This window comes from Gossypium raimondii, chromosome 5 (genome assembly GCF_025698545.1).
Source record: "Gossypium raimondii isolate GPD5lz chromosome 5, ASM2569854v1, whole genome shotgun sequence".
NCBI lineage: Eukaryota > Viridiplantae > Streptophyta > Magnoliopsida > Malvales > Malvaceae > Gossypium > Gossypium raimondii.
The window spans coordinates 45,446,534-45,461,722 of record NC_068569.1 but is presented as its reverse complement, the minus strand read 5'-3'; positions in this window follow the sequence as shown (position 1 = coordinate 45,461,722).

Sequence of the window (15,189 nt, the reverse complement as noted above, 5' to 3'; positions counted from 1 at the left end):
AACCCAAGGGTTAGCTCAAAGTGAGTTCTCGTATAAGTGTGATGGTTACAAGCAAAAGATTCGAGAAATGACAAATGCTTGGAGGCAGACTCGTCGATTGAAGAGATTGTCAGTAGGTCCGTCGATGACTCCTGAATATATCAGTTGGCTGGGTAGGAGGGTCAATGATAATATACCTGTATCAGGTCAAGGAGACAGCTAATTAGTAGAAAAGCATGTACATATGGTCCCTTCTGAGCTAGAAATCGTAAAACAAGATTTTGAAAGAAGAAATTCTGAGCTTGAGAAGAATATAGGGCAAATAGAAGAGGAAAAGATGAGTCTGAAGCTGGAAATCGAAGGCCTGAGGAAAGAAAAACGCAAAGCTGAGGAGGATTTGAATAGCTTGAAGATGGATTATAAGAGGCTACGTATGTCAATGAGAACTGCTGGATTGGGAAAAACCTCAGAGCAGTGGCGTCAAGAAGTTCAAGAAGAAAAGGTCAAGGCTGATAGGTGGGAAAAGAGATTTCAGGAGGCTCAAAAGCAAAATAAGTCCTTTGAGAGGAGTTTGTCCGAAAGCCAGAACGAAAAGGATGAATTAAAAGCTAGGGTGGCCGAACTGGAGGCAATATTACAAGACTATGAAGCCAGAATTGAACATCTGGAAGCAAATGAAGATCATCAAAATGAACAGCTTCACTATCTTTAGGATCAAGTTGCAGGAAGGGAACACATCATGGGAGAAGCTGTGGTTCAGATTCAAGGGGTAGCTGAGCACCTGCAGACTTTGGCAGTACAAGCTGATGTACTAAGTGTGAAGTATGAATCGGAATCAGAACAAGGGAAAAAGTTGGCATCATTACTTAGGGAGATTAAAGTTCTAAGTGTTAGGGCAAAGCCGTATTTATAGCTGTTTTATGTAAAGAAATTTTTTCTCTAGTAAAGTTTTCTGAGTGGAATTGAATTATAATTAACGCCTTTTTTGCATTCACCTCATGCATCGCATCATATGCATTAGCATCGCATCATATGCATTAAAGACCTTTATTAAATCCTAATAAGTTAAAATTATTGCTCGATTAACACGAAACCAACCAACCAACCCGACACCGAATCGGCACTTTCGAGCAAAGACGAAAGATATGGATCGAGATTAGAAGCTCGAGCGATACGAAGGATATGCAAGACCGGCTTCAGCTACAAATGCAGGAGCGGTTAGACAAGATGAAACAAGAGATGTCTGAGAATATGCGGGAATCTCAAGAGGATATAGTGGCAAAGTTAACCCGGCTGATAACTAAGGGAGGTGACAAAGGAAAGGGCCCCATGGCAGATGTCGATGAGGGAAATGATGATGAACTTTTCTATCCTCCAGGTTTCACCCCTCCGCATGAGCGAGCTCAAGCTGAATACCCGCGCAAATCTACCGTCACCATCATGCCTCAGCAATTTCGAAGTGGTGTTTGAACCTCAAAGCGGGCGGGTTTAATCCGAAAATAATCCTATTAACTCTGCCATTCCTGACTTTGATGAAGTGGTTGAGAAGGAAAGAGTGAAAGAGGAGTTAATGAAACAGTTGGAAGAAAGATGCAGGTGGCTCGAAGAGAGGTTCAAGGCGATGGAAGTCACTGAAAGTTATCGAGGCATTGACGCAAAAGAGCTGAGTTTAGTGCCAGATCTTGTTCTCCCTCATAAGTTTAAGATGCCTGAATTCGAGAAATACAATGGGACGACTTGCCCAGAGGCTCATATCACCATGTTCTGCAGGCGAATGGCTGGATACGTTAATAATGACCAGCTATTAATACATTGCTTCCAAGACAGCCTTGCAGGGGCAATATCCAAGTGGTACAATCAGTTGAGTCGAGTTACGATTGGTTCATGGAGGGACTTGGCGCAAGCATTCATGAAACAATATAGTTATGTGACAGACATGGCTCCTGATAGAATCATCCTTCAAAACATGGAGAAGAAGCCGAGCGAAAGCTTTAGGCAGTACGCACAGAGATGGAGGGAGGTCGCGGTCCAAGTTCAGCTACCGCTCTTGGAAAAAAAAATGACCATGTTGTTCATTAACACCCTGAAGGCACCATTCATTACACATATGTTAGGAAGTACCACAAAAAGCTTCCCTGACATAGTCATGAACGGTGAGATGATTGAGAATGCCATCAGGAGTGGGAAGATCGATGCTGGAGAGGGTAACAGAAGATCAGCTTCGAAGAGGAAGGAAAACAAGGTGAACAACGCGAGCATGTACAACAAGGGTTACTCGAAGTCAGTAACAGTGAGTCAGCCAGGAAAGGTGGCTGCCAATCAGCAAAGCTCGTCGAGACAGGAGGTCGGTACAAGGCGAAATACGGAGAGGCCCCAATTCACGCCAATTACTATGTCGTACAGGGAATTATACCGAAACTTATTCGACGCCCATGTAGTTTCCCCTTTCTATCTGAAGCCCTTACAGCCCCCGTACCCTAAATGGTACGATGCAAATGCACAGTGTGACTATCATGCGGGAATCACGGGGCATTCCATAGAAAACTGTACGGCCTTTAAGAAGTTGGTTGAAAGGCTCATTGGTATGGGTGTCGTTAAATTTGATGACTCGATCAAGGCAGAAAACCCATTACCAAATCACACTGATGGTGGGCTAAATATGATGGGCGAGGATAGAAAAATTAAGGCAGACATTGCGGACGTGAAGACTCCTTTAAGATGGGTCTGGAAAGAGATGGTGAAAAGGGGGCTAATTGCTTCAGAAGAAAGCTGTGAGAAGAGGAGGAACTACTGTGAGTTCCACTGTGAAATGGGGCATGAAATCCAAGAGTGTACGAAGTTCAGAACCGTGGTACAGGGTATGATAGATAATAAAGAGATGGAATTTTGTGAAGGAATTCAGAAGGAGAGTCATGTATGTACGTCAGAGTTGGTATTGGGAGTTCCAAAGGCTAACCATCCTGTGGTCATCATCTCACGACCTAAGAATAGTGAGGCTGGAGCGTGAGTAGCACCAAAAGTCATCATTCAAAAACCGACCGTGTTTACTTACAAGGATAACAGGAGGGTTCCTTGGAATTACAATTGTAATGTGACAATCCCAGGGAAGGAGGATGTAATTGATAAAGAGGACCATGATGAAGGAGGGCATGACGAACAGGTGAAGGCTCGAGTAGAGCCAATAAGAGAAGAAACTTCGATTGGAAAGAAGAAGAAGGCGGTCGAACCTGAATTGGTGGTCAATGAACCAATCAAGGAGGAGGAAGCTAGAGAGTTCTTGAAGTTCATAAAACATAGCGAGTACAGCGTTGTGGAGCAGCTGCACAAACAACCAGCTCGCATATCTGTGCTAGCTTTACTCCTAAACTCGGAGGGACATCGAAATGCACTACTGAAGGTGCTAAATGAAACTTATGTGGCCGACGATATCTCTGTTAATAAGTTGGATCGACTAGTCGGTAATATAAGCGCTGATAACTTCATCTCTTTCAGCGATGACGAAATACCACCTGGGGGTATGGGATCTACTAGAGCTTTACACATCACTGCAAGGTGTAAAGGGTGCATATTACCGGGAGTTCTGGTAGACAATGGATCGGCATTAAATGTATTGCCCCTATCCACGCTCAACAGGCTACCTGTGGATAGTTCGCATATGAAGTCGTGTCAGAACGTGGTTCGAGCATTTGATGGTACTGAGAGGGGGGTCATGGGAAGAATTGACATTCCCCTGTTAATTGGCCCAACTATTTATGGGGTGGACTTCTTAGTTATGGACATCAAGCCTTCTTACAGTTGCCTATTAGGAAGGCCGTGGATTTATTCAGCAGGTGCGGTACCGTCATCGTTACATCAAAAACTGAAGCTGGTGTCAGAAGGCCGGGTAGTAACGATAGATACTGAAGAGGATATCATTGCATCTGTGACTAACGATGCACCTTATTTGGAGACGAGTGATGATGCAATCGAGTGCTCTTTCCGTTCCTTAGAGTTCGTAAATGCAATATTCATCTTTGAGGGAAACAAGATCCCGATGCCGAGAATATCAAAGACCACAGAGATGGGGCTGCAATTGACAGTTGGAAAAGGAGCTTTGCCGGGGAAAGGATTGGGGAGATATCTTCAGGGTCGAGTCGAGGTCCCAGTATTGAAGGGCAAGCACGATCGTTTTGGCTTAGGTTATAAGCCAGATTTTAAGCAAATGAGGATGGAGCGAGAGAAGAAACAAATGAGAAGAATGGCTCGTTTGACAGGGGATGAAGTTGAATGGGAACCCATAACCTTTCCTCACCTATCCAAGACTTTTGTATCGGGAGGATTTGTCTATCCAGAAATGCTAGGGGTCAGAAGTATTAACACGGAGCTAGGGAGTATTCATGCCGTGTATGAAGAATCGACGCGAGGAAGAACTTTGCCAGATATTCGTCCTTACGAGTCGGAAAGGGAGCTAAACAACTGGACTGCAGAAGAAATACCTGTAGTATTTAGGATTTCCTCAGAGTAATGTCCAGAACACCCTTATTGCTTTTTAGCCTAGAAGTGATAATGATTCCTTTGTGAAATAGGCTCATGTCCAGAAAATCGTTATTTTAATAAAGTTCATGTTTGCAATCATTTTTGGAGCAAATCTTTCTTTCCATAAGAGCAGTTATTTTAAGTTTCTCTTAAACTACACTTGCATTTCATTCATGACCATATTGCACCAAACAAATTCCTGAATCCATATTGTTTTTCATACTTATAATAGGTCTCACGATATCAATGATGCGAATGTCACTCTTACAAATTTAAAGTCTCCTTTTGAACGAAACATGTATTTAGAGGGATCGCATGATTTCGAAGACAACGAAGACTGTGGTTTGTCTCCTGACTTGTTAAAGATGGTAGAAAGGGCCGAGAAACAAATCCTACCTCACAAGGAATCAATAGAAATTGTGAGCTTAGAGGAAGGTAAAGAGGTGAAGATCGGATCGGACATCTCTGTAAAGACAAGACAAGACCTCATCGAATTACTCCGAAAGTTCAAAGACGTGTTTGCATGGTCATACCAAGATATGCCGGGGTTGAGTACCGACATTGTAGTCCATCACCTCCCTATAAGAGAAGATTGCAAGCCAGTGCAACAAAAGCTTAGAAGGATGATGCCTGATATCGTGTTGAAGATAAAGGAGGAGGTCCAAAAGCAGTTTGATGCCAGATTTCTGCAAGAAGTCAAGTATTCTGAGTGGGTGACTAACATCGTACCAGTTCTAAAGAAAGATGGAAAAGTATGAATGTGTGTGGATTACCGGGATTTAAACAGGGCTAGTCCAAAGGATAACTTTTCATTGCCCCACATCGACACATTGGTAGACAATACTGCGGGCTTTTCATTGTTTTCCTTCATGGATGGTTTTTCTGGGTATAATCAGATAAAGATGCATCCCGAGGACATGAGAAAGACTACGTTCATTACGTTATGGGGAACGTTTTGTTATAAAGTGATGCCGTTTGGATTGAAGAATGCAGGAGCGACATACCAAAGAGCCATGGTAGCCTTGTTCCATGACATGATGTACAGGGAAATCGAGGTTTATGTTGATGATATGATCGCAAAATCTAGAACAGAGGGCGAACATGTGCAGTTCTTGAGAAAGTTATTCTTAAGATTGAGAAAGTTCCAACTCAAGCTTAATCCAGCGAAGTGCACTTTTGGGGCCAGGTCAGGAAAGTTGCTAGGCTTCATAGTCAGTGAAAAGGGAATCGAGATTGACCTAGACAAAGTCAAGGCAATACGAGATTTACCTCCACCTCGCACTCAGAAAGAAGTTCGAGGTTTCCTCGGAAGACTGAATTACATCGCTAGGTTCATTTCACAACTGACTGAGAAATGTGACCCTATATTTCGTCTTCTGAAGAAACATAATCCTGGTACTTGGGATGAGGAATGCGAAGAAGCTTTTAACAAGGTGAAGCAGTATTTGTCTAATACTCCAGTGCTGTCACCACCTAATCCAGATAGGCCTCTGATATTGTATCTAACGGTATTTGACAATTCCATGGGGTGTGTGTTAGGTCAACATGATGAAACGGGGAGGAAAGAAAGGGCGATAAATTATCTCAGCAAGAAATTCACTGACTGTGAAATGAGATATTCGCCTATTGAGAAATTATCCTGTGCCTTGATTTGGACAACCCGAAGATTAAGGCAGTACATGTTATACCATACGACTTGGCTGATCTCAAAGTTAGACCCGTTAAAGTATATGATGGAGTCAGCTGCTTTGAATGGGAGAATGGCCCGATGGCAGATTCTACTGTCTGAATTTGATATTGTCTATGTGAACCAAAAGGCTGTGAAAGGGAGTGCAATTGCTGACTTTCTAGCTAGTAGAGCTTTGGAGGACTACGAGCCGTTGAGTTTTGATTTCCCAAATGAAGACTTGATGTGTATAGCCGCTACTGAAGAAAATCCCCAAAAAGGTCACAGTTGGAAGCTAAACTTTGATGGAGCCTCGAACGTTGTGGGCAATAGAATTGGGGCAGTCTTAGTATCCCCGAATGGTGATCATTATCCTTTCACTTGCAAATTGGATTTTGATTGTACAAACAACATGGCAGAGTACGAAGCATGCATCATGGGGATTCGTGCAGCTATAGACCGATGAATCAAAGTGGTAGAGGTCTATGGAGATTCAGCATTGGTGATATATCAGCTCAGGGGTGAATGGGAAACGAGAGATCCCAAATTAATCAGTTATCGAAAGTTGGTCCTCGAATTGATTAAGGAGTTTGAGGACATCACTTTTTGCTATCTCCCACGGGATGAGAACCAGATGGCTGATGCACTAGCTACCTTAGCTTCCATGATCAAGCTGAACAAACATGGGGATATGAAACCAATCCAAATGAGTATCTATGAAGACCTAGCTCATTGTTACAATATTGAAGAAGAGGAAATCGATGATAGTCTTTGGTATCAAGATATACTACGGTATGTAAAAAATCGTGAGTATCCTGGCCAGGCAACGGAGAATGAAAAGAGAACTCTGAGAAGACTAGCCATTGATTACGTCTTAGATGGGGAGATCTTATACAAGAGGGGAAAAGATCGGGTACTGCTAAGATGTGTGGACACCGTAGAAGCAAAGAAAATTCCGGAGGAAGTCCATGAGGGCATCTGCAGAACGCATGCCAGTGGGTTCACAATGGCTAGGCAGATTATGATATTCGGGTACTACTGGTCTACCATGGAAGGGGATTGCATCAATTATTCCAAGAAGTGCCATAAATGTCAAATTTATGGTGATAAAATGCATGCACCTCCTTCACCTCTTCATGTCATGACTTCTCCATGGCCTTTCTCCATGTGGGGTATGGATGTTATCGGGCCAATATCGCCGAAGGCTTCAAATGGGCATCGTTTCATATTCGTGTTTATTGACTACTTCACCAAATGGGTAGAAGCTGCTTCGTATGCTAATGTTACAAAGTCATCAGTCAGTAAGTTCTTGAAGAGAGAGATCATATGTCGGTATGCAATGCCTGAAAGAATCATATCTGACAATGTGTTGAATTTGAACAACAGCTCAATAGCAGAGGTCTGCAGTCAATTCAAGATCAGACATCACAATTCGTCGCCGTATCGCTTGAAAATGAATGGTGCAGTAGAAGCGGCCAATAAAAATATAAAGAAGATTGTAGGGAGGATGACTAAGACTTACAGTGACTGGTACGAGAAATTACCGTTTGCCCTCCTTGCTTATCGAACGTCAACCAGGACCTCCACCGGGGTAACGCCTTTCTCCTTAGTTTATGGCATGGAGGCAGTCTTGCCCATTGAAGTTGAAATCTCTTCTCTCCGGGTTTTGTCTGAGCTACAATTGGATGAAGCGGAATGGGTTCAATCTCGATACGATCAGTTGAACTTGATAGAGGGAAAGAGGCTAAAGGCTATTCAGCACGGTCAGATGTACCAGAAAAGAATGATGCGAGCCTACAACAAGAAAGTCCGACCCAGAGAATTTCATGAGGGGGACCTGGTGTTGAGAAAAATTCTTCCTCTACAAAAGGATTTTAGGGGGAAATGGATGCCGAATTGGGAGGGTCCTTATGTTGTAAAAAAGGCCTTTTCTGGAGGAGCCCTGATCCTGGCTGAAATGGATGGGAAAAACTTGCCTAATCCGGTAAATTCAGATTCGGTGAAGAGGTACTTTACTTGAAGAAGGGAGGAAACCAAGGTGAAAACCCGCAAAGGGTGCTTTGATTCCAAAAAAAAAATAAAAAAATAAAAATGGAGAGGCTAGGGTGAAAACCCGCAAAGGGCACCTTGAGACCAAAGGGGATTTGAGTTGAAAACCCGAAAAGGGCGGCTCAAATTTTGATTGTCACGTAGTAGTCTTGTTGTACCTAAATCGGCAGAAAGGAATAGACGACATCTTGGGGCATCAACAAAATACTGTGAATCTCCTAAACACGTGTTGAATTCCGAAGGGTCTTCGAAAGTTGTATAGAGAAATTCAAACAGAGATATCTGGGGCACCTGATCATAGTATTTGTATTGAATTCGTTGTTTTAGAATATTTCATTCTCTTTTTCAATATAAATGTCCCCAGACAATTCCTCTATCATTGACAACCCATTACGAGCTATGCTCCCAAATTAATTTTGTTTATGTTATCGTTATGATCTTTTCGCAAGCATGTTGCATTAGAATGACGATTAATAGACTAGTAAAACTTTCACAAGGGAAGTTTTTCATATTACTCTAGAAATTTCTAAATAATGCAGGAGCCTGAAGCAGGACTATTGTTTAGACTTCATCGGGTTAAAAGGTCGAAGATATCTAGGGGTCAAGAGTCAAGATTAAGATTTCCAAGTTTTGACGAAGCGTTGTTGTCACAAAGGAAGTCTTAATGAGCAATAATGACTTTAAACATTCAATATTCATTTTTCATGACATAACATTCAAATGTCATTCACACACGTCTAGTTAGGAGCATTTGATTCATTTGATCATGACATCCTAATCACTAGGCATAATTAGGTTCATCATACAGGTCATGTTCCACAGAAAACAGGTCGGTGGAATCATAAAACCTTATCTCCCGAAGTTGCAGTGGAGCAGGTTGAAAGATAATAGATCTTGTCTTCATGTACTGGAGTGAAGTAGATCAGAGATCAGAAAAAAGCTGATCTTGCCTTCCCATACTGGTGGCGAAGCAGATCAAAGAAAGCAGATCTTGTCTTCATGTATTGGCGTGAAGTAGATCAAAGAAAGAGATCTTGTCTCCCCATACTGGTGGTGGAGTAGGTCGAAGAAAACAGATCGTGTCTTCATGTACTGGCGTGAAGTAGATCAAAGATAGTAGGTCCTGTCTTCCTATATTGGTAGCGAAGTGGATCGAATATACATATTTTATCTTCCCATACCGGCGGTGAAGTAGATTGAAGATTACAGATTTTGCCTCCCTAAGCAGTAGTGGAGCAGATCGAAGATGGCGGATTTTACCTCCCTGAAGTTGCAATGGAGTATATTGAAGCCAGTAATTCTACCTCCCCGGTCGGCAGTGGAATCGATTGAAAAAGCAGATCTTGTCTTCATGTATTGGCGTGAAGTAGATCGAAGAAAGCAGATCTTGTCTTCCCATACTGGTGGTGAAGTAGATCGAATATACAAGTCTTATCTCCCTGAAGTTGCAGTGGAGCAGACTGAAGTAACCAATCCAATCTCCTTGAAGTTGCAACGGAGTGGATTAAAACCGCAGATCTCATCTCTCTTAAGTTGCAGTAGAGCAGATCACATCAGATTTACCCTTAAATTGTAGCAGAACAAGTTGAAGCTATAAGACTTATCTCCCTGAAGTTGCAGTGGAGCAGATTAAAGATAGCAGATTTTGTTCTTTTGAGAAGCTACAACATATGAATCCTATCTCCCCGACATTGTAGTGGAGTGGATTGAAGCACCAGTTCCTATACCTCTGAAGATGCAGTAGGAAGGAACAATGCTACCTGAAGAAGAGAAGCATTAAAGAAGTTGAGGATCAATAAGACCGGGCACAATTGGGCCTTGTAGTCTTTGCTCTGTTCCCGTTACATGACAACAAGCAAAGAGGGGCAGCTGTAGGGCCCAATTTTATCCGGCCTGTTAAAAAATAAAACCCAAAGAAATAAATAAGCCCAATAACCCAGCCCAAATCAATTTATCCTAAACCAGACCCCAAAACACCCAAACCCTAGCCGCATGTCTAGCGCCGCAAGCCCCATCAGCCCCACGTCGCGTCCAACGTCCAGTTGCCGCAAGACTCGGAGATCGGCCTCCCCACGCAGGCCGTTCGCTCCTCAAATACTTGTAAAACGGACTCAAAGAGTCCAAATAATGTAAAACAACAAAAAACAAGGAAAATAGGTTAGTGTTAGGCTATAAAACAGTCGGTCTTTTGTAAAAGGAGGGGAGGAGATCGAAAAATCAAGAGTAAACAAAGCAAATATCATTTTTTTAAGGTGATTATTTGAAGTTTCTTTGTTTTTTATTGTGCTTTTGTGTACGAAAATAAAAAGAATAAAGGGAGGGAGACTTACCTTGGCCCTCGAGAGTTGTTAGGAGGGGTTTAAGAACCCAGATTTGGCACCCCTCCGGCCTCCGATTACACGGAGTCGCGATGGAGGGAATAAGGCGGTGGCGCGAGGAAGCTTGGGTATTAAACCCTAGCAGAGCGCCAAAAATGTTTCTTTTCTAAGTTTTTTCTTTTCTTTTAACTGGTAAATGATTTTTGAAAGGAAATTTGTTTTAAATATCAATCAAAACGGCGCCGTTTTAGTCAAGTGCAACCCGCGTGGTGACCCGACCCGGAGGGAAGGATCCGCGCGGTCTGACGTCAGAAGGGCCATTTGCGTAATTGGTCCCTCCCTTTTGCAATGCGCTTCAATTAAGCCTGTTTTGTTTTGTTTTTTTTAAATTTGAGTCGCAGATTTTATTTTTACTTCAATTTGGCCCGACGCTGCGCAGCGTTTTGGAAGGACGGGATAATTTCCCTTATGGTCCTCCACTGTTACGCGCGCATTCAAGTTTTTTTTTAATTTCATTTTAAATTCGCCCCACTTCTTTGTTTTGACTCAATTTAATCCATTTTTTTTGTTTTATATCATAATTATGCTATACTTTTTTTATTTTTATTTTTATCCTATTTATCGTTATTAGTAATATTATTATTACTATTATTACCATATTCAGCTTTTTATTTTTCTTTTTTACGGTTTTTTTTTCATTTTTTTCATTTTCTCATACCTTATATATGTGTACATACATATTTATACATTTTAGAAAATAGATACATATATACATACATATTTTAGTTCTTATATACACATATTTTATACATTTTATATATATTCATTTCCATAGTTTTTTTAAAAATAAATATGTATATATATGCTTATACATCTACATTTTATAATACATATGTTTTTGTTATATATGCATGTTAGGAAATTTTTATGAATTTTGTTATTCATTTGTATACTTATGTATGTGCATTAACGTATGTATATACTTTTATTTTCACATTCACACCTACATGCATTTTATATATATACATATATATATACACATATATCACATTCCGTCTTGGTTATGTTTAATTGTATATGTGTTGAGTATATATGCATATCTACTGCAGATTCATTTACTACACTTGTATATATATTTTGTAAATATGTACTCATATGTGTTTTACATTAAAGTTTTGTATCATGTTGTACATTATTTTTTTTAAACATACCCTTTTTGAAAATATATTTTGGTTTTTACCATTCATCAAAGTTATCTTCTTAACTTAAAGGTTTTTTTGAATAAAAGCATTATTGGAAGTTTGAGATTTTCGAGAGAAATTGAGCCCTAACGTATTGGGTTCCGATTTTCTTTGTCAATCTTAAATGACCGAGAATATTTTTATTCAAAATGCATAAAAATCATTTTTGGGAACTTAACTTGCCGTGCCCTAACGTATTGGGTGTGGCATGTTACTTTCTCGAAATGAAGATTTTCACATAAAATAAAAGTGATATTCAAAGATCGGGGATTATGAGGAATCCTACCCTAACGTATTGGGACTCGATTTCTTTACATGACTTGAACAATTGATTATCCCTTTTCAAATTCCATCATTTGAGTTGATTTTTAAAATCTTTTTAACATTCGACACTAAGACATCAAATAATCAATTTGGTACCGATTTTGGGCGTTACGAGGGTGCTAACCCTTCCTCGTATGTGAATCGACTCGAACTCGTTTTCTCAAAATTCGTAGGCCAAAATTTTTTTAGGTGGGCCGATCACACCTTAATAAAGGATCGGTGGCGACTCCAGTTTTATTTTTAAAAGTCGACAACAAAATTTTTGTTTTCAAAAAACGGTTTCGACAGTAACAAAATAGTTTCTCTTAGAAGCCCGAATTTTGAGCTAGTAATCTTTTAATTTAATTCAAGGTTTCTGTTGTAAGTATACTTATTAAAAAGTAATAAAGTATATATTAGAATAGTTAAGTCTAATAGTTGCGATTAAGACCAACCCAATTCAATTGTGACATTCCATACCCGGATTTATAGATTGGGGCGGGTAAGGTTGTTATCGTTCGCCAAGGACTATCTTGAAGAAAAAGATGTTTGCAAGGACTAACGAATGAATAAGGATGTCCGTTGGGGCTATCTAACATTAAAAATTTCGCTAAGGACTATATTATAAAGGGGAAGTCCGCCCTACTTGATCTAGCGATGAGGTAGTCTACTAAGAAATATTGGTGGTTGGGAAGTCCATTAGGACTATTTGTTTCTGGAAACATCTATCGAATGGTTTGAAGTGGGAAAGTCTCGTGGGACTATCTTTCAAGTACAATTCTGCAAGGGAAACGTGGTGCTTAAACTTTTCGCCAAAACTTATAGTTCGAAGGCCACATACGAGGATGTTTTTCCTCTTAAAGGGTATATACGCAAACTAGCTATAAAAGGTAAACATCAAGATAATGTAGTAAGTCGCTTTTGAGTTCAATGTGGAAGGAAATGATCAAGGTAAGAATCTGCCATTGTGGCAAGATACCTGCAAGTCTGCCAAAGGTAGTCACCAATTCACATATTTGCTTACATGGTTATCCTTTGTTAAGTCAAATCAGAAAGGTAATATGAAAGTCTAAGATAAAGCTAGACAAAGTCAAGTTTTAGGAAGGGGTGTCTACAATAGCATGATTGCAACTAAGTTAGCCTGATATACTCACCAATGACTTGATCAAGAGGAACGTATGGGCGTCATCTACACCAGTCAGACTGCGGAACCCCTTATGAAACCCAGAGAGTTAATCATGTGCATTAGTTTTCTTTATTACCCAAGACTACAAAAGTCACTTATGAACACTATTGTATAGATCCTCACTAAGTCAACATGAACTTATGGGTATTTTTCCTTTCTTGCAGGTACACGGAATGACTTGTGAATTGTGTGGAAGGACAACCCAAACATCGTCAATTCCATGCAAATGGCGTTGCAACGGTATCATGCATATAGAGAGGCACCATAAAGGCTATGCCTCGAGGGTTGAATTTAAGTCTCAAGTATAATAAAGTGTATATGTATGGGCCTAGTAAGGCAAAATTATTGTAAAAACCTTAGAACTTGTAAGAAGTTTATTTGTAGTTATATTATGAAACCTGTTGATAATTAAAGAGATTAGAGTAAAATTATGTGGTAAAAATGGATTAATTTTGACGTTGTTTAAATTGTTAATAAATCAAGTTAGAAAGGTTGTTAAGTAACTTGGGTAATTTGTGACACTTGGTACTCGGATCCAGCGATCGGGTCGGATATAGAGTGTTACAACCAACTTATGGTAGCTTATTGTATTTAGATAAAAGATAAGGCAAGTTTTGTCTAATACCTATGAACTTACTAAGCATCTTATATGCTTACCTAGATTGTCTTCTCTTTTCCTTATAGATTTTCACCTTGTGGAACTCATCAAGCCAGATCATCTCAAAGCTCACACTATCACGAGCAACTTTCTACATCTAAAGTGGCGGCGGAAGCATTACCGATAATGGAAATAAGCAAAACCCATGTTGATAACAAACTGTGTTACGCGGACTACAAGGAGCAATTTGAGTAGGGGGCAAAGTTCATAACATGCCTTTGTGATCATCTGTTCCATTTCATTTGCGTACTCCCATGGCTTCATTTATGAAACATGTGCCTCGTTTTTTACCACAAATTACCTACCGCCATTGACAGTGATGAAGTAGCTAAATTGGTCGTGTGTATTCAAATTTAGATGAGACTTCAGTTGGGTTGACTATTTGAGATTACCCAGTGGAGGGTTCGTGGTGGATAGGTTTCAAGGAGGAATTAGAGGAGACGAAGAGAATAGATATTTCTTGATGGTTTACACAGAGGTGGACGGTGATTTTAGCGGTGAGGGTTGCCACAAAGGGTTTCATGGCTGAGTCGAAGTCATAACGGAAGGCAAAGAAAAGGGGTTTTCAGAAGATTTTTGGGGAAACAGTTTTGGGTATTGCAGTGGTTCAAGTTCTTCTAATTCTAAGTTAATTTCAAGGTATTTTTAAACTCTAGATTATGTAATCTCAAGTCATTTGTAAATATTAAGGAAAAATAAAAATAGATTCTATCAGTTCATCATATTTTTTTGCCTAGAACAAAATATTTTTTAGAATTGAAAGTAATCCAATAAAAAGAATGAAAAAGAAAGAAAGAATAAGGAAAGGGGAAATTTAAAAAATAAGAAATAAAAATAAATGAGTTTAATGGTGGAAGAGTAAATTTAATGGTGGACTGATGAATTTGATCAATTTCATTAAATAGGAACAACCTAATTTTAGAGTGATTAACTGGGTAGTTTATCCCTTTTAAAATAATCATTCAAACAAATGTAAATGTGTTTAAAGCGTAGTTGCTTGTTTGAATGGTTATTTTCTGTAAATCTAAAGGTGGTTTGCTCCGGCAATGATTGTAGCATTCTGTAGCTTAGACTCGATGACTGGATCAGGTAAGAGGTATTACAGAATGCTAATCAACATAAAATAAATTAAACTAGCAAGTTTCATATGAACTTACCTGACCAAAATCTATCAATTTAACATCAATTTATTCAAGAAATCAACAATGACAACTTTCAAAAACTTTAACAACTTTACAAATTGGTACACGGGCTAGCTAAATCAAGCTCACTTG